The following is an 18,901-nucleotide window of genomic DNA, read 5'->3' as shown; positions in this document are numbered from 1 at the left end:
GGGTTGTTTGTTTCTTTGTCTGCTGCTTGGGTGAGGTCTTGTAATCTTGGTGTTAAAAGATCATGACAATGCCCTTAGCATTTAACTCATGCTTTTGAACTTCCAAATAACTTCATGTACACCATTTCAGTACAAGCTTCTAAAGTAGGTCAGTATTGAATATGGCAACTGAGAGGTCGATCATGAGGCTCTCCACACTAGCAGTGTAGAAAGCCAGAAGGGGTTTGGTGGGGAGAGCATGTCAATGTAATGACCTGCCTTGGCCAACTGCCCAGCAGCTGCAAAAACCACTCTTTTCAGAGGGGAAGGGAGAGCCAAGAGACAGGCACGGAGAGTAGTCACAAACGTTGCCAGAAGTCAACACCTGGAATTCCACAGGTTCAGGGGTAAACATGAATCGGGGTCAGACAACAACAAACAGGTCCAGATTTCTAGGTCAAGGTTGCTCAGAGTAGGGCTGGTCACCATGGACATTGTTTCCCACACAGAACCAGCTTTCAGGCTGCTCTAAATAGGCACTGCCCATCACTGAAGCTGGGCCTTGTCAGGGAGATGCAGCCGGGCCAGAGCTGGGACACCTGTTCCTTCTAGCCAGCCTCTCTGACCTATGGCATTCCTCCTTCTGAGCCTGTACTCTGGCCAAACATCACTGTCAGGGATCTGGGACAGGAACCTCAACTTCAATGGCCTCGGAGGCTTCATCAGGAGGAGGGAGGGAAGAAGACAGAGGGGCCTGCAGGCCTGTCAGCTCTGGCTCTGTTGAGTCGACCAGAGTTTCAGCCTGCTCCCCCTGCTCTGGGTCTTCATCTGAGGAATCCTCCTCCATGACCCCCATAGGAGTCATCACAGTCAAGCCCGCTCTCCACACACAAGAGTGGCTAGCCCACCCTGGGATCAGCCACTCACATGATTACTGGCTCCGTCATGGAGCCGGTAGGGGCGGTGGGGATTGGGAGCTGCCTGGCCCTCGAAAATCCCAGGATGCCCTGCACAAGTGCGTGGGGCATTCTGGGGAGACCCCTGTGCCATGAGGCTTGTTTTAGCCTTCCAGTCAGGTGTCTCCTCTTGAGTTACAGAGCTGTGCCGTGGCGACTCACAATTAGGTAAATGGGGTTAGCCTAGTGCTCACTCTGCTAACCCCATTTAAGGGCAGGGCATTTATGGAGGTTTGCTGCCGGGAGCCACATGGCTCCTGTTGCAGCACACGAGCAGCTGGAACCAGGCTGGCCTCCCTTAGCCGCATTCCTGCTGCTCATTAGAATAGCCTCAGTGACTAACCAAGGTCACTACATGAGTTCATAGCTCAAATGAGGCTTAAACCAGAAGCATCTCAGCTCACCCACTTTACCACAACAGACAGTTCACAATATCATTATTAGTTACATTCAGGTTCAGAGACAGTATGCCTCTGAATATCATTTGCTAGGGAACAATTGCAGGAGAGAGCTATTTCCTTCATGTCCTGTGGGCTTTCCAGAGCCATCTGGTTGGCCACTGTAGGAAACAGGATGCTGAACTAGATAGACCTCTGGTATGATCCAGCAGGGTTCTTCTTATGTTCTACATTTGTTTCTCATTCTGGGTGGGTTCTCACGACCCATGCAAAGCTGCCAAACTAGAAATGGGGAGATTTGTGAGCCATGCATGCTCCTAATTTCCAGTCATGAGAATCTAGAAATTTTAACTGGTGTCCAGTTGATACCACACCAGCCCAAGATTTAACCAGGATCAGTAATCTGGGATTTGATTGACAGTTTCCAATCCTGGTTAAATGTTGGGTTGGGCTGGTGCCAATCCAACATCAGCTAAAATGTCCATGTTCTTATGGTCAGAAATCAGCAGCATGTGAATATCTTAATTCCCAGTCTGGCAGTCTTGCATGGCTTATGAGAACTCACCACCATCTCAAAAGAACTGAGCTCATTTTAGCTTCATAGTCATCCACTGAGATAAATTAGATTAAAGATAAGAATTGCCCAATACCACTCAATGTGCATACCACCCAATGCGCTTCATGAATGCATAGGGGGTTTAGCTAGCTTGCTAGAACATTTGCATCCAAGCCCAATTGTGACATTTCTATACCACACACCAAATGATAGGGCTGAACGGAATTATGTATATAGACACTCAAGTTCACTTAATGACAATTAGTCACCATTATATTTTGTATTCATTTTTTTTATTCACAGAAAGAATAAATATAGCATATATTAATAATTATAATTATGAATATAATAGAGAGCAAGGTAAGAAGGTAGATTTATTTCAGTCTTTCCACAAACACCTATGGGTGTAGCAGGGATTGACTTCATTGTCGGTTTTGATGATAGAACTAAGTAATTGTAGTTCTGGATTATTTCATCCAGAGTAAAAGGGTAGCATGCATATGTGCTTGAATTACCATATCCTTCCTATATCCTCAGAGCTTGCAGAGATTAGTCGCTATGGTCTTTGAAGTCTGACAGGGTAAACCCAGATTCAAGTCTACTCAATTGTAAAACTCTACTCAACTATAAAACTCACTGCATGCCCTTAGGCGACACAGAGGCACTTCACACGATCAGTGTGAAGTGCCTGAGGGGGTTCTGTGGAGAGAGCGGGCTTAGCTCACTCTCTCCACAGACTAGCAGCTGCTCGCAGCTGGGCAGCCGAATTGGCCACCCACATGACTGCCGGCTCGCTCCATCACGGAGCCGACAGGGGCGGCGGGGATCTGGGGGGGGGCGTGTCCCCCCGGAAGTTCCAGGGTGCCCCACATGAGCAGAAAACCCGGGTTAGCTGAGTGCTCACTCTGCTAACCTGGGCTAAGGGGAGGGCTACTTTGGTGGGCTAGCTGCCAGAGAACCACCAGGCTCACCCGTGAGCCCACTGGTTCTCATGATGGGAAAAAACCAGGCTGGGCTTCTTTAGCCCGGTTTTCCCCCATTGTGAGAATAGCCTCACTGTCTCCATCTACTCTCTCACAGGGTTGTGATGAGAATCAAATGTGATACAGCACATACAGTATACTGTTCTGGGCTCCTTGAAAATCAGAATCTGGACTGGGCTTTCTCCAGTGGCAGCAGTAAATTCCTATTTGAGCTCTCTTCACGGAGTTGGCTTTGCCAGAGATTAAACCACCATTGCAGAAGCAGCTCCTCTCAGAATGGGAAATCCCCGGCTTGAATGAATTTTTGTTTCCTGATGGTAGTGATATGGTATCAAGCCTCTCAGGAAGATAGCGATATCTGAAAGTTAAACTTCAGAAGACCACTACATCCATATGGCTCATATATGGTCCACCAACACTCCATGCATATTGGCAGTGGACTTTTAATCAAAGTAAACTAAATGGTGAGAATCTATCTATGTGGTCACTAAGAGTCGATACCAACTTGATGGCACTTAATCAATCAATCAATCAAAGCTAAATGTTCTTTTGCACTATCCACATACTGGTAATAGCCAACAGTCATTCAGAAAGAGACTCATACTACTCCTAAACTCCTCTTCCTCCTCAGCCACTTGCAGGTCTCTCCTTGTGGCCCACAAAATCTCTACCCCACTTCTTTGAACTGGAAGCAGTGAAATCATGATGCAGCAGGTAAGTAAGACCAGTTGGATCAGCAATTAATATTCATAAATGTCCATTCTTATATATGCATCTCAGCACCAGATCAGTACAGGAGTTTCTGCAATGAGAGTAGGGCTACCTGTTGTAAAAGGAGGTTTAAATGTCTCAGATTGGCTTTGGGCATCTATACCTGGAGTGTGGACCCTTACTGGCATTGATTCAATGTAGTAATGCAAATTTACACCCCCTTGAGGATGCAATCCCTTCTTTAGAAACAATCAGCTGCCTGTAATGACAGGCTGGCTCTTTGAGTCCTTTTTATCCACCTCATTCCTCCCCAATGCCACAGCTGCCCTTGGCTCCTGCAAAATAGGGGGGGGGAAATCCCCTGCAATAACTTTCACTAACTTGACTCTAATTGAACTGTCATGTGTGTAACCATTCCAGAGAAATGGTGATTTCTGTGATCTGTGGAGAGAGAAGAGGCTGCGGGAAGAAATAAGCTACAGACACAGATAAGGAGATTTTATTCAGCTTTATTTGACAAGTTTTATTACACTGAGGAAAGCATAACGTATCTAATCTCATTGGAGTTGATGCAGCCCTTCAGCCTTTATTACTTCAATTCCATTAGGTATAAAATTGTTTCTATTTGTCAATGGTTTGATGTCTTTGTATATTATTCTTATTAGTGTTGTTATTATTATCATCACTATCAGGCAGCTCTGTGAGGTAGGGCCACAATCTTAATTTCTGATCAATACTCTTACCAAGGTAAGAACCTCCTCATTATTTGGTCTGCTTTGTGCCTTGTTTTAAAAATTGTCAGAAGTGTGCACTGTATGTATGGGTGCGGGTATGATTATGTGTTAACAGCACTCAGTGAAACAAAAACAAACAAACAAAAACCCAGTGTGAGAGCAAAGCTATCCCAGTTTAGGTGCAGAAACAAATTCAAATGGGCCCCCAAGGGTTACTTCAAAGTGTGTACTCAGAAAGGTCTACATGGTACACCAAAGGTATAGCAAATAAACATCTCAGGAGGGGGCATGGCTAGTCTGTGCACTCCTATTTGCCCTCATCATGCATTGGTGTCCCTAGCATCTGAAGATGGCTCTTGTGTAGTGATGACTAAGAATATTGGAAACCATGAGAATTACATTCCTAGCCCATTGGATGCTACTGTGCACGCACAAGGAAGCACTTAGCATCCAAAATCTGCTGTCTATGCCCAACCAGAGCTCACTTTGCATCATTACATTTGGGATATGTTGAATATGTTGAATAAAGGAGGAGAGGGGTGATGGAAAGGGCTCTCAGCAGGCACAAGAGAGGCCTCTGGACCGTATCACGCTCATGATGACATAATCAAAAATGCAGCAGGGGCTAGGGTCTGTGCTGATTCTGAATGGAATCTTTCAGAATTATGTGGCAATCCTCACCATTGGAATACAACAACATTTTCCAGACCAGGTAAGGTCACGAGCTAAAGAAGTAAAATGAATAATAATTAATGGACACGAAGCCAAACAGTAATGAGGAACATTAAAAGCCAGTTACTGCTACATCAGTAGGACAGTGTGAGGCTGTTCTCATGAGCCGCCAAAACCAGGCTAGGGCAGCTAAGCCCATGCATGGCTGCTCGTGAGAACTGCCGGTAGTTGCAAGGCTTCTGGTGGTGCCACAGTGGCAAACCTGCCTAGGGAACCTGCCAGTTAGCCATGGTTAAGGGCACGAATGTGTTAAGGGTGGTTAACTGTGGTTAAGGGTGCTAACTGCCTGTGTGTCATCATCGGCTGCTCCCAGTTGGTGATGGCACAGGAACAGGCTCCTGGCCATTGCCGGTGGGGGGGGGTCCCCACAGTGCACCATGCACTCATGCAATGCATTGTGGGATTTCCAAGGGCTTGGATGATACGTCCCAAGCCCTGTAGCTTTGCACTGCCTGCGGCAGCCGCAAACCATCTCAGGATGCGATTAGTACACCCAGCAACTTCCAGAGGATCATCTGCGGGGATGCCAAACTTCTGCTACCTTCCCCACCACCTGCCCTCAAGCCCTCTCACTAGATTATGAGAAAGGGCTCTGATCTTTCTCAACTTCAGTTATATTGCTAATGCCATTGCAAACGCAATTTCTAAAACTTTGTATTTCTTGTGGTATCTTCAAGGAACAAACGCCTAAAAAATGCATCATCACCGTATCCTTCAATTATTTTAATATACAAATGAGGTTTAACACATTAGGATACTGTGTGAATAACCATAAAGGCAGAGGTATTTGTTTTCTTCCTCCTGTTCAGTGTATTGACATTGTAATCTTTAGCAGTCTCTTGTTTATTAGTTTAATTTTCTGTCTGCAGTATTGGTTTTATGGAACAGATTTATCTGTGCTGTATCTTGACTGGTGCTTCAAAAATTCTACATGCAGACACAGCTGAACTCCTATTTTCTGGAAGACCTGTTTTCTGGATTGTGTGTATCTATCATGTAGCCCCCCTAAGAATATAATACATAACGTGTGTGTGTGTGTGTGTGTGTGTGTGTGTGTGTGTGTGTGTGTAAGTATTAGACCGGATGCAAGAATCCAAAACAACTACATTTGGGAGGGGGCATGTGGACTGTCTGCAATGAGTTGGTGTGGTGAAAGTGTGAACTGGAACTGAAGGAAACAAGTTTGCATATGGAGAGCCAGCATGGTGTAGTGGTTAGAGTGCTGGACTAGGACCAGGGAGACCCGAGTTCAAATCCCCATTCAGCCGTGAAACTAGCTGGGTGACTCTGGGTGAAACTAGCTGGGAGCCTCACTTCTCTCTCAGCCTAACCTACTTCACAGGGTTGTTATGAAAGAGAAACTCAAGTATGTAGTACACCGCTCTGGGCTCCTTGGAGGAAGAGCGGGATATAAATGTAAAATAATAATAATAAAATAATAATATACCAAGCTGCAAGTTTGTATGGATCTGCTATCTGGATGTTTTCTGTAGATGACAACTAAATGACTGAACAAAGACTGATCTCTATCCATAGGTGTAATGATCAGGAAGTAACAGCCTTTCCTCTCCTCTGAAAAGTGAACCAGAAGTATACCCTGTCCTGACTGACAGGCTAGGGATCAGCGCCACTCAGCACACAGTGGGTGGGACCTAGAGAGCCATGAGGCAGGAAGGGAAGGGTTTCTTTGTTCAGTTGAAGCCAGGCTTGACTTGCAACAGGACGCGGTAGCCATGGAGTTGACTATGAAAAGAACTACAGATCCTTGAGATACAGGACTGCAGGATGCTTGAATCTCATCAAGTGAGGGGTGAGTTTTCAAGGAAAAGAGGTTCAGCCTAGGGAACAGTTTGCTAGTCAGTTTCCATCAGAAACTTTTCTTTCTTTCATGTGCTCTGCATTTCCCTGCTATTGTTCTATGTTTGTCTATCAGTAATGCAACTAAGCTAAGAAACTCTATCCTGTGCCCAACTCTGCAACTAGGGTGTTGCAAAAGTGTCTGTAAACTCTTAAAGGTGCTTTTTGTATTTTCTTACATCTATGTTCTTTGCAACTGGGTAACCACAATTTTTAAAGTGTGCCACCCCAATATCATCTGAGGGTGCTTTTTGAAGTATTCTTGTAGCTACTGAGTGTTCTTTTACCTGTAACTAAAAGCTGATAAAGCCTCAGATGGAAGCAGTCTGTAGTATTTTGAATAAAGTTTATTTTTCTTTTTGTTCTTTGCAATTTTAACCAGCCTCTTGAGTGGATTTTTAACTCAGGAAAGTGGGGCTGGGAAAGGACTTGCTCTGGTGCAACATACATATCAGTTTGATCATTCAGCAATTCTACCAGGTTTCTCACCACGTTTGTGCTGCACACTTTTTGTACTTTTCCAATAGTAAGAGAAGGAGAGTTTCCCCAGCAATTCACCCAAGCCAGGGGGGAAGGAACTCTTAATAAGTGGGTGTGTTGGCAGTGTATAATATACCAGGAAAGTTTTGGGGAACAGACTTTGTGGGTGAAAGCATAGAGAGGGGATGATTCAGCCTTTTTCTTCCCCTCATGTGGGCTGGCTCTAAGACAAAGACTGGGATAAATCCATTACAATATGTTTATCTATGTATTTATGAAGTGCCTCCTACACAATTAAGTAATAATAGCAAAATCTACTCTTGTATCAACATCAGTGTTAAATAAGTCATGCCTGTATCTGGCCTGGGGTCAGAAATGTAGACCTCCAGCAATTTGCTGGAATTCCAACATAATTTCTAGGGCCAATAAGAGCCCCTGCTGGTTTTGTGGGGCACAGCACATGGAAGGAGCAGGAAAATGTGAGTTTACCAAGAGTGATGGCAGTCTTATTTGCTTTTAAAACATGAAAAGCTCTTTGGCATGAGCAGTGGAAGTCACATCACCTATCTCCCTGATGGCACCATTTTCCTTCAGGACATGTCATGTCACATGATGTCAGGGTGGGATGAAAGTAGATCAGCAGGGGTAGGAATTAGTATGCACTGTCCTGCATGCCAGTTGCATAGTAAGGTCAGCATGCCATAGATATGGGGAATGGCACCTCAACAGCTGCTTTTTAAAATGGTTAAATAACATTTGGTTTTAAATTTGAATTAGACTTGATATAACTGAGCTCTTTTTGTATTTTGTCATTGTTTTTCTTTTGGAGTGGCCTCTCTCGCCCCTGGCAGAAAGGCAGCATATAAAAATAGAAAAGGAGAGAAACAAAGTTTTGACTCGCCCCCGAAGAAGGTACTAAAATAATCCTTTGCCTATTAACTAGAACTTTTGAAGGAATTCAGGGAGAGACAGAACATCTCCTAGAATACCCATTTCGCTTGCTGCAGCAGTGACAACCATTTTCCTTATTATTATTTTTAAAATAATTAATTACACTCAGAACGGATGTAATGTCCCATGGGCTTCCCAGGTTTGCTTTTATTCTGCTGCTTCTTTCACACCCATCACAACAATTTCTGAATGTTCACAAGAGGATTAGGTGACAATGACAAACATCTGTCACATCTGGTTCATTCTTTCTATCCTTAGGGAAAGATGATGTGGTTAACTGAAATTTGATAGTGATGTCTTGGCTAACTTGCTTAGCAAACAGGGATGTTTGGGGGACTTGGTGGCTTATTTTACATTCTATGTGCATATAATGATGAGTATAAAAATAACCACAAATACCCTCAATTAAATATGTGCTGCCTACTTAGCATAAAGATGTGAGGCTTTCAAAAGCATCCTTCCTATGAACCTACTATGTAGGTCCTCAATAAGGTAACCAACAACTAAGGTGAACTATGGACTGTGATACAGAAGCCTGCACATGCTTAGGACTCCTATTGCTGATGGTGTCAGCAGTGTTCCAGAGAGCCACATGTGTGCATATCGAACTGTATCACTGACTGCAGCTATGCTGTATTACCTTTTACATCTATATAGTGATGGCTTAATAATTAAGGCTTTGGGTTATGCTTTCCCCCCACTGAACTGGCCCACACGATTAAAAAGGCAGATCTACTGAGAGTGTGCTTATCTGCATCTCTTTCCTGGACATCCTGGCAGTGGCACCTTGCTTTATTGGGGGTGTTCATCTGAACTGCTGCTCTACATGTGACTCACATTCTAGCATGAACTAGTTTTGGAGTCATCTGTAGGGGGCAGCTCAGACAAACTGCCCCCACCCCCCACATTGCAATAAGGGAATGTGGCAAGAGGACATCAAGACGTTTGTGAAAGACGTCAGGACTAGCTCACTCTTGGTGTGTCCCCTCTTAAGCATGTGAACTGGGTCTGGGGGGAAAGTATCATCTGAATCAGCATTGATACAAGCTCAGTCTGCTGGATGATCAACTCCCATCATGCTTGTTTCTAGTTTAAAAACAAGTGGAAGAATAACAGTTTGGCAGTTATTAAGTGCCTTATGTGGCAAGCTTTAAACATAAAATTCAAGGTCAATGTGTGGAAATTATGCCCTGGGGAAGCTTTCTCCATTACATGGCCATGCTGTTGATTTGCTGCTTTGGGAGCAGCTGTTGAAGGCACAAGAACCCGGGCAGTAAAATAATTGTGAAGCTACCTTCAAAGTTACACCATCTTGGATTGCCTTTTCCTGAAGAATCCAATCATTGCCCCACCCACCCATCCACATCCCAGTGTGGTTTCTTACCTGTCGGTCTTGTGCTGGGCAACACTTCTCCTCTCATTGTTACTGCTGGTAAGAAGAAAGTAGATTCTAAATAGCTGCAGCAGCTGCTTGTGCTACCTCTCCACCCGACCTAGCTGGATGTCATGTGTACATTCAGCACTAGGGATGTGCGAATTGATTTGAGTGATTTGGAGACAGAACAAATAGCCCCTGTGGTCCATTGGCTAGATTCGGGTCCAAATCTAATCGCACCAAATTCTATTTGAATCAGCTAAGCTCTAGCCCTTGTAGCAGTGGATTTATGGAGCAAAATGTGTGGTCACTATTTTTCAAGTGTTTGGATTCTTTGGTGTATAATTACTAGGGGGGTGCACGGAACCGGGTGGGGGAAGTTCAAAGGTGGCAGGTTGACATTAAGGGTGGGGTGTGCACTTGCCCCTCCCTCCACGTTCCCACTGCCAGTGCTCCATGGTAAACTGGTCCGGTGAGGCGGCAGCATACTGCTTACTTCCAGTATGACGAGGAGATGGGGTGGCAGGGACGTACGCTACCACCCCGCCAGACCAGTATACCATGGAGCACCTGCAGGGGGGAAGTAGAGGGAGGGGTAAGTGCACCCTCCCCTGCCCTTAAAGTCAACCCCCCACCTTCGAACCAGCAGAACCACCAGTTGTTTGACCCAGTTTGGAGGCCCATAAAGGGCCTCTGAACTGGTTTCATGCACATGCCTAATAATAACTTTCCCGCAATGAATCCCTATGATGATTCATTACACACCTTCATCTTTTCTATTCATTTTGACTGTCTTTGGCCAGTGCCAACTATCAACTGCCATGTTCCAGCTACACTCCCTCCCACCCACAAGGCAGTGGGGTACTACTCAGTTTATGTTCTAGGAATTTTTTCAAGTGTTTAGGCTCTTTGGTGTCTAATAATTTCCCTCACAATGAATCCCTATGAGGATTAATTACACACCAAAGAGTCTAAACACCTCAAAAATTCCTAAATTATAAACTGAGTACCCAGTGGCTTGTTGGTTGGGGAATAGTTGGCACATGGGATGCCAATAATTCCCCACCCCTACACACAAAGCAGTGGGGTCAAAAAGAACAGAAGAAATGAAGGTGTGCAGTGAAGACACCAAAGTATCTACAGATGAAACTCGAAAAATTAGAATATCGTGCAAAAGTCCATTAATTTCAGTAATGCAAATTAAAAGGTGAAACTGATATATGAGACAGACGCATTACATGCAAAGCGAGATAAGTCAAGCCTTAATTTGTTATCATTGTGATGATCATGGCGTACAGCTCAAGAAAACCCCCAATCCACAATCTCAGAAAATTAGAATATTACATGGAACCAAGAAGACAAGGATTGAAGAATAGAACAATATCGGACCTCTGAAAAGTATAAGCATGCATATGTATTCAGTACCTGGTTTGGGCCCCTTTTGCAGCAATTACTGCCTCAATGCGGCGTGGCATGGATGCTATCAACCTGTGGCACTGATGAGGTATTATGGAAGACCAGGATGCTTCATTAGCGGCCTTCAGCTCTTCTGCATTGTTTGGTCTCATGTCTCTCATCCTTCTCTTGGCAATGCCCCATAGATTCTCTATGGGGTCAGGTCAGGCGGGTTTGCTGGCCAATCAAGCACAGTACACTGTATACTTTTCAGAGGTCCGATATTGTTCTATTCTTCAATCCTTGTCTTCTTGGTTCCATGTAATATTCTAATTTTCTGAGATTGTGGATTTGGGGTTTTCATGAGCTGTACGCCATGATCATCACAATGATAACAAATTAAGGCTTGACTTATCTCGCTTTGCATGTAATGCGTCTGTCTCATATATCAGTTTCACCTTTTAATTTGCATTACTGAAATTAATGGACTTTTGCACGATATTCTAATTTTCCGAGTTTCACCTGTAAACACTTCAAAAACTCCTAAGAATTAAACTGAGTACCCTAGTGTATGTGTGTGTGTGGGGGGGGGGGTGTAGTTGGCACATGGCAGTTGACAGTTGGTACTGTCCAATGACAGTCACAATGAACAGAAGAAATGAAGGCATATAATGGATCATCATAGGTATTCATTATGAGGAAAGGTTGTTAGGCACCAAAGACTCTAAACACTCCAAAGACTCTAAACACTTCAATATTCCTAAAAAATTAAAGTGAGTACCCCGCTGCCTTGCTGGTGTGTGTGTGTGTGTTGTAGTTGGCACATGGCAGTTGACAGTTGGCACTGTCCAATGACAGTCAAAATGAACAGAAGAAATGAAGGTATGCAATGAATCCTCATAGGGATTAATTATGAGGAAATGTTATTATACACCAAAGAATCCAAACAGTTGAAAAATAGTGACTGCACATTTTGCTCCATAACTCCTCTTCTACAAGGGCTAGAGCTTAGCTTTTTTTAAAAAATGAAACCCCATGTTGTTGTTGTTGTTGTTGTTGTTGTTACTAATTCGATTTCTATACCGCCCTTCCAAAAATGGCTCAGGGTGGTTTACAAAGAGAAATAAACAAATAAGATGGCTCCCTGTCCCCAAAGGGCTCACATTCTAAAAAGAAACATAGAACACACACCAGCAACAGTCACTGGAAGTACTGTGCTGGGGGTGGATGTTAAGGGTTAGGATAGAGCTACTTTGAATCCCCATTATTTCGTATGGTGGAAATATACAAAATCAGCAAACACTAAATAAAATAATTAAAAATTGGTCTTTCCCCACTGCCTTGAAACCAGGGTGGTAAGTGGGACCCATGGGGACCTACCCACTACCCAAGTTTTGTGCACCTAGGACCTTGATACGTAGTCTGAATTGATCCAAATACAAATCAAATAGAATCAAATCCAAATCAAATCTGGGGTGATTCGGGGGGACAGATTTGGACACCAAACAAATTGGGGTGATCCGATTCAGGCACACATCAAATCAAAAAAATCTATTCGTGCACATCCCTATTCAGCACCAGTCAAGCGCAGGTGCCTTTTCTCATCTTCTCAGTGGAGGGTGGGAGCAAGGATTCTGCTCTTGTGGAACTCTGGGGAACGTCAATACTCATAATACAGTGATATAGGAGAAGCAATGGAGATATCCCTCAGCTGATCCTTGTGCAAATCTTGTTTCTGGTCTGGATGTGCTGATTAAGAAAGGTAGTGGTGGGGAGGTAGGTGGCAGGCAAGAATACAAAAGCCCTATTCACATGGTATGTTCAGTGCTCATACAATCTATGTATAGTGTTTACTCATACAATGTTTAGTGAACATACAATCACCCCTTATGTTTATTTTATTTTGTTTATTTATTTTTACATTTCTATACCACCTTTCGTTAAAAGAAAACCCCAAGGCGGTTTACAAAAATTAAAACATACAATAAAAGCAGTAAAAACATCAAGCAATAAAAACATATAAACAAGCATAAAAACACGACAACAGATAACAGACATACAATGTACATACAGATATTCACATGTTGTGTTCATCAAACACAGTAGCACAGTTCCTCTCTGTACCCTGCATTTAAGGGGGGCTATACTCAGGTTCATCTTTTAAATGAACCTATGTATACTCATGCACCTAAATATAAGAACAGGCCTGCTGGATCAGGCCCAAGGCCTATCTAGTCCAGCAGCCTGTTTCACACAGTGGCTCACCAGGTGCCTCTGAGAAGCCCACAGGCAAGAGGTGAGGGCATGCCCTCTCTCTTGCTGTTGTTCCCCTGCAACAGGTATTCAGAGGCATCCTGCTTCTAAGCTTGGGGGTGGCCTATAGCACCAGATAGTAGCCAAGACACCTGTACACATGTACAACATTATGTCTGAATAGGGATATTAACAGCAGAGAAGGCGTGTGTGGCTCTTGGAGGAGTTGGAGACTGACACCTAGTGGGAGGGAATACAGGATCCAAGCAGGGGCAGAGCTCTAATTGGGTTGAGATGGGTTCTAATTGGGTTAAGATGGGTTCAGAGAACCCATGCTGCCCAGCTCCTGAGAGCAACCTAATCGCTGCTGCCCCCATTCCTGCATTTGATGGCTGGGTGCTTATTTGTTCATTCTCTCTGGAAGGGGAGACAATGAACAAACCGTCCACTCAGCCAGCAAACACTGGCTGGGAATGAGCCCCAGAGGGCTTGAGTGGCCCTTCCAGGGTACCAGCCATGCCTCCTTCCATGTGATGTCACACACAAGGGGCATGGCCTGAGTTCCGGAAGGCCCAAACAAGCCCTCTGGAGCTCATTCCACTGTTTTCTGGCTAGGTGTGTTTAATTCCCCTTTTCTCCCTCTCTGGAGGGAGAGAAATGGAAATGCAAGCACCCAGCCAGCAAACGCTAGCTGGGGAATGAGCCCTGGAGGGCTCACGCCATGCCCCCTTGTGTATGACATCACACACAGGTAGGTGAGGCCTGAGCTCCGAAGGGTCCATGCGAGCGTTTGCTGGCTGGGTGCTTGCATTTCCCTTTTTCTCCCTCCAGTGAGGAAGAGAAATGAAAATCGGTGCACCCAGCCAGCATATGGCAGCTAGGAATGAACTCCAGAGGGCCAGCATGGGCCTTCCGGAGCTCCAGGCCTTAGGGGCATAAAGGAACTTCCAGGGCCTTCTGGGCATACAGGAACTACTTTGACTACATACTCTTCAGAGGAATTCCAACAATAAGCTCCAACACGCATAATTGCAGTGCACTATTTTAATATATTTTGTAGGAATGGCAGTGTAATTATTCTATGGAATTTTATTTGATTAGTGTTTTTATCATTGTGATTTCACATGTTTGCAATTTACATAGTGAAAATAAAATTGTGGTTTCCATGTTCATAACAGATTAGGATCTATAGAATATTATATGTGGTGAGTGGGTTGTTTTTCTTATTTCTGCAGTCCAAACCTAAGCATGTAAATCTTAAGTAAATCTGGGTTACCCTCAAGGGCACATATAAGTGAATACAGGAGGACAGGAGAACGTTGATATTCACGGGAGTTCCGTTCCACGCTACAACCGTGGATAAGGAAACCATGAATATGCAAGCATTAGGGCAATGGAGAATTAGGGGTTTGGTTCCCTGTCAAAAACATCGAATTTTGAGGGGTGGGAAGTTGCATACCATCTTAGCTGCTTCCTTTGCGTTGCGCTGTGTCATCAAATGTCTCTAAAGTGGCCCAGAATTGACCCAAAAATCATCACAATGGAGCCATTTGAGGCTCCAAAACACAAAATGGCAATTGGAAATTACCTCTGTGGTAATTTCTGGCCACCTCCAGCCTGTGGATACGTCAGTATGACAGGTTTTCCCCGTTTCCCCCCACGTATGCTGAGATCGCGTGTCTATTACCCGGCTGTAGATACGTGAATCCGTGGATACAGAGTCCGCAGATATTGAGGTCTTACTGTAGAAATTTAGGAAGGAGGGGAAAGGAGGAAAAATGGCTCCTCCACTCTGCTGCTACTGGGCTGCAGAAGAAGAAAGAAATGCAACTAGTTCCAAGCTCTTTGTCCCCCCACAGGGGTCCTTGCATTGTTGGAGCACTACAGGAAATGTTTTGAGAACTTTTTTTGTTGAAAAGTGGTATATATATAACAATTCATTTTAAAATATATATCCTGTGGCTGGGACCAGTATAGACTGAAGGTTCTTTACTTGCTCATTGTGAGCCTAGTCACTTCTAGAATGTGTTTCTAACCACTGTGTGAAAGTAGTTCTTTATAGGTTGTCTTTCTTGTTTCCTTTCTGTAACCCTGTGCTAGTGAAGGAGCCTGAGAATCCTTTTCCAATTTAGAGACCACAGAACTGAGTCTTCATACCAACAGGCATTGAAGAGATTGGTCCCATTTAAATAAGCTCCTGTGACCCAACCAGCCAAATGTAGTCCACCCACCATGCATGGCAACCCAACAGGGGGCTTGATAAATGTCCTATGTTGGATGTCTGGCTGAGTCAGCAAAGACAAGCGACATGGTGGTGGTTGTGGTGGTGATATAACTGGTAGACTGCATTGCACTGGTTGGTTCTTGCAAATACAGTACAATATCTGAATAATGAATGGTTGCCACAATCTTCAAGAGATGCTGTTATTTCTTCCTGGCCTCTTGATTTAGGCTCCAGTATTCTCCATATAAGAAACTGATAATGAACAAATTATTCTAATTTAAAAATGCTATAAACTTGTTCTGCAAAAAATATAATAAAATAATTGCAATGCTGTTTTAGAACAAACCAAATAGCAACATGACCTACATAATATTACTTTGTTGGTTAGACAAGGGAACTGCATCTCAGAGGAGAAGTAAATATGGAGCAGATGACTCAAATAAAACTAATGAATTGCATAATTATATGAACTACAGACCTAGAAATGGCCATAAATGCAACCTCTGTATTAAAAAATGTTTTAATTAATAACCAAATTCATTAGTAATTAGTACAGCATAAGTTGCATGTCAGCTTTCAAGACTGATACAGAATATTTAGGGCCTATAGGACTTAGATTATTAAGAAATAAATAACTTGAAATCATATTATTGTAACACTATGAGGCTCTTCACACAATTAGTGTGAAGAGCTGAAAGGGGGTTTGTGGGGAGACAGAGTGGGCTTAGCCTGCTCTCCCCACAGATGATCAAGAGGCAGCACAGGGTGTCCGGATCAGCCACCCACACGACTGCTGGCTCCGTCACTGCCAGCTCCTCACTATGTGTGGGTTAAAGCCCTGGTCTGAAACTTCTCATGCACCACACCTACAAAGCAATAAGTTGTATCTTTGAAGGGTAGCAATGATAGGGTGCCTGCTCTCCACATCCACCCCCCTGAAATAATGGGATCAGCAATGTCAGAAATGATAGCATCAATAATCTGTTTGGTGGTTATCGGATGGGTATTAGTTCCATGCCCATAACCATCAGAGGTGTATGCTAGTGTCCTTTTTGCACATATGCGTGTAGGTGCAGAAGAATGAGTTCTGTGTTTTGAACAGGGGTTGCACCTACTTGCACTGACCGCCCCCCCCCCCCGCCCGAACTGGGCTCACACAAAAGTGCTTCCACTCCATCCACCCCTGCATGTACTCCTCAACCTTATCTGAATGGGTAGGAGAGCTTGGTGGTCAGCAGAGGACTCTGGGAGAAAGTTCCTTCTCTGTGGGAAAGGGCAGAAGAAGGCAGTAGAACTGCAAATCTCTTGTGTCACCACTGCCTTTCCCCACTAATCTCTGCATCCACAAATGGGAATGTCCCTAACATTGCCATTTGTGGTGAAGAGGCAGGCAGGAGTCAGCAGCAACAGCACAAAAGACCCCCATATCGGACCTTGTGAGTTGCTCGTGAGTTGCTCAAGCTGACAAGTTCTCCACTGTGAACCCTGTCGCCTATTACGATCATCTGGAGAGAGGTCCGGTTATGGTTGCCGTCAAATAGTTTGGTGGCAACTCATGACCAGGCCTTCTCGGTGGCTGCCCCAAGGCTTTGGAATGTGCTCCCTGCTGAAATAAAAGTATCACCTTCTTTGTTTGCTTTTAGGAAGACCCTGAAGATTCACCTGTTTTCCTACCCTTTTAACTGCAATTTTAAAAATTATTTTAATTTTTAATTTTTAATTTGTGTTTATCTATTGTGATTTTTATCTGTTTTTATGTATTTTAAATGTTTTCTTTTATACTTTGTTTTAATCTGTACACTACCTAGAGATTTCTATACTAGGCGGTGTAGAAATGCGATAGATAGATAGATAGATAGATAGATAGATAGATAGATAGATAGATAGTAGGGATGGGCCCAGACCGGTCCGGAGGCCATTGTAAAGGCACGATGTGCGTGCGCGCAAAGGACTACTGGGAGTTTTTTTAAAGCAACATCGGGGAAGGGGCGGCAGGGAGGTATCCTGCCGCCCCAATTACTCTTAAGATTACGGCGCCAGAGCGGGAAAGTGGCGGGAGGGGTAAGTAAACCCTCCCGCCACTCTTAAAGCTACCCCCCACCCCAGTGCCGGACCACAGTGTGGCGGTTCCGTGCACACCCCTAATAGATAGATAGATAGATAAGCAATCCTGGCCACTGTTTCCACCTGAAATAGAGTATGGGTTAGGTCCAGAAGTACTCCAAAATGCAAACCTGTTCCTTCTGGGGAAGTTTAACCACATCTAGAACTGATAGATCTATCCCATCTCCTGTATTGTGGCTCCTGAATTGCAGAGTGAGAACCTCCATCCTGTTTCTAATAAGTGTTGCTCTTCTTATCAGGATTCTCTTTGCTTCCTTCAGAGGATCCATACAGATGCTTTGCCTGAGCACGACCCCCAATTTCCCCTTGAGTTTCACTTCTGAGGATCCTAGCAGAAGTGAAGTATGTCTGCTTAGCCAGAATCCCTTTATATATGCTCCTTAAACCGTGCCTTAACCCCTATTGTCATATAGTCTGAAGGGTTTTCAAGATTATACTTGCCTAAACTAAGCCCTTCTTGTAGAGTTCCAGGAGGTGGTGTCATCACTATCCACTGGCTCTGCACCTTGCATAAGATGGTAATGTAGCTTTGTGCATTCCAGGTTCTGTATTCCAGACCAGATATAGGGCAGAGCAGAATGATTCCATTTTGTGCTCTGCCAGAACTTTTGAGAGTGTAACCGTGTTCATTATTGTGCGGACTGGTGAGAGAGCACCCTGCACCCTGCACATGTTCAGAAACAACAACAATTCAGATAATCTAGGGCTGAAACCTAGAATTGAAGGCTAGTAGAAGGTTCTGGACTGATCCTTGACTTAAATGAAATTCTGTTGCTCTCCCTCTGCTGCTTTTTTGGGCCATATTCTACACCAACGAGAAGAGAGCTGGTCTTGTGGTAGCAAGCATGAATTGTCCTCTTAGCTAAGCAGGGTTGCATATGAATGGGCAGAGGCATAACTATAGGGGGGCAGGGAGGCATGTGCCCCGGGCGCCATCTTTTCTGGTCACGTGGGGGGCGCCGCCATGACCAAAGTTTTTTTTAATTTTTAATTTTTTGTTAATACAAATGTTTCCTGCTCAGTGCAGCAGTGCTGCAGCAGTCAAGGGAGCGCGTTGGTGCCCCCTTCCCCACGAGCGGTCCCTTCCGCGCCACCTGCGCCCCCCCCATTGCTTTGCTGGCACCTGGCGGACAGTCAGTGGCCTGGCACGGCAGCGGCGGCGGGCGCTTGTGAGGAAAAACCTAAGTATAATG

The 18,901-nt window shown here is 44.4% G+C and overlaps 1 long non-coding RNA gene across 1 annotated transcript in view; it reads left to right on the top strand.

Annotated features, from left to right (window-relative positions):
• The window catches only part of LOC128339531 (uncharacterized), a 77,369-nt gene extending 70,085 nt beyond the window's left edge, over positions 1-7,284 (top strand). The window contains exons 2-4 of the long non-coding RNA XR_008313073.1: positions 3,504-3,586; positions 4,004-4,190; positions 6,586-7,284. This is a non-coding gene — a long non-coding RNA (uncharacterized LOC128339531). The remainder of the gene's footprint in view (positions 1-3,503; positions 3,587-4,003; positions 4,191-6,585) is intronic.
• The last annotated feature ends 11,617 nt before the right edge of the window (positions 7,285-18,901 follow it).

The sequence above is a fragment of the Hemicordylus capensis genome, chromosome 1 (genome assembly GCF_027244095.1).
Source record: "Hemicordylus capensis ecotype Gifberg chromosome 1, rHemCap1.1.pri, whole genome shotgun sequence".
Taxonomy (NCBI): Eukaryota; Metazoa; Chordata; class Lepidosauria; order Squamata; family Cordylidae; genus Hemicordylus; species Hemicordylus capensis.
Note: the sequence above shows the minus strand (reverse complement) of the source record. Positions and strands in the feature narration are given on the sequence as shown.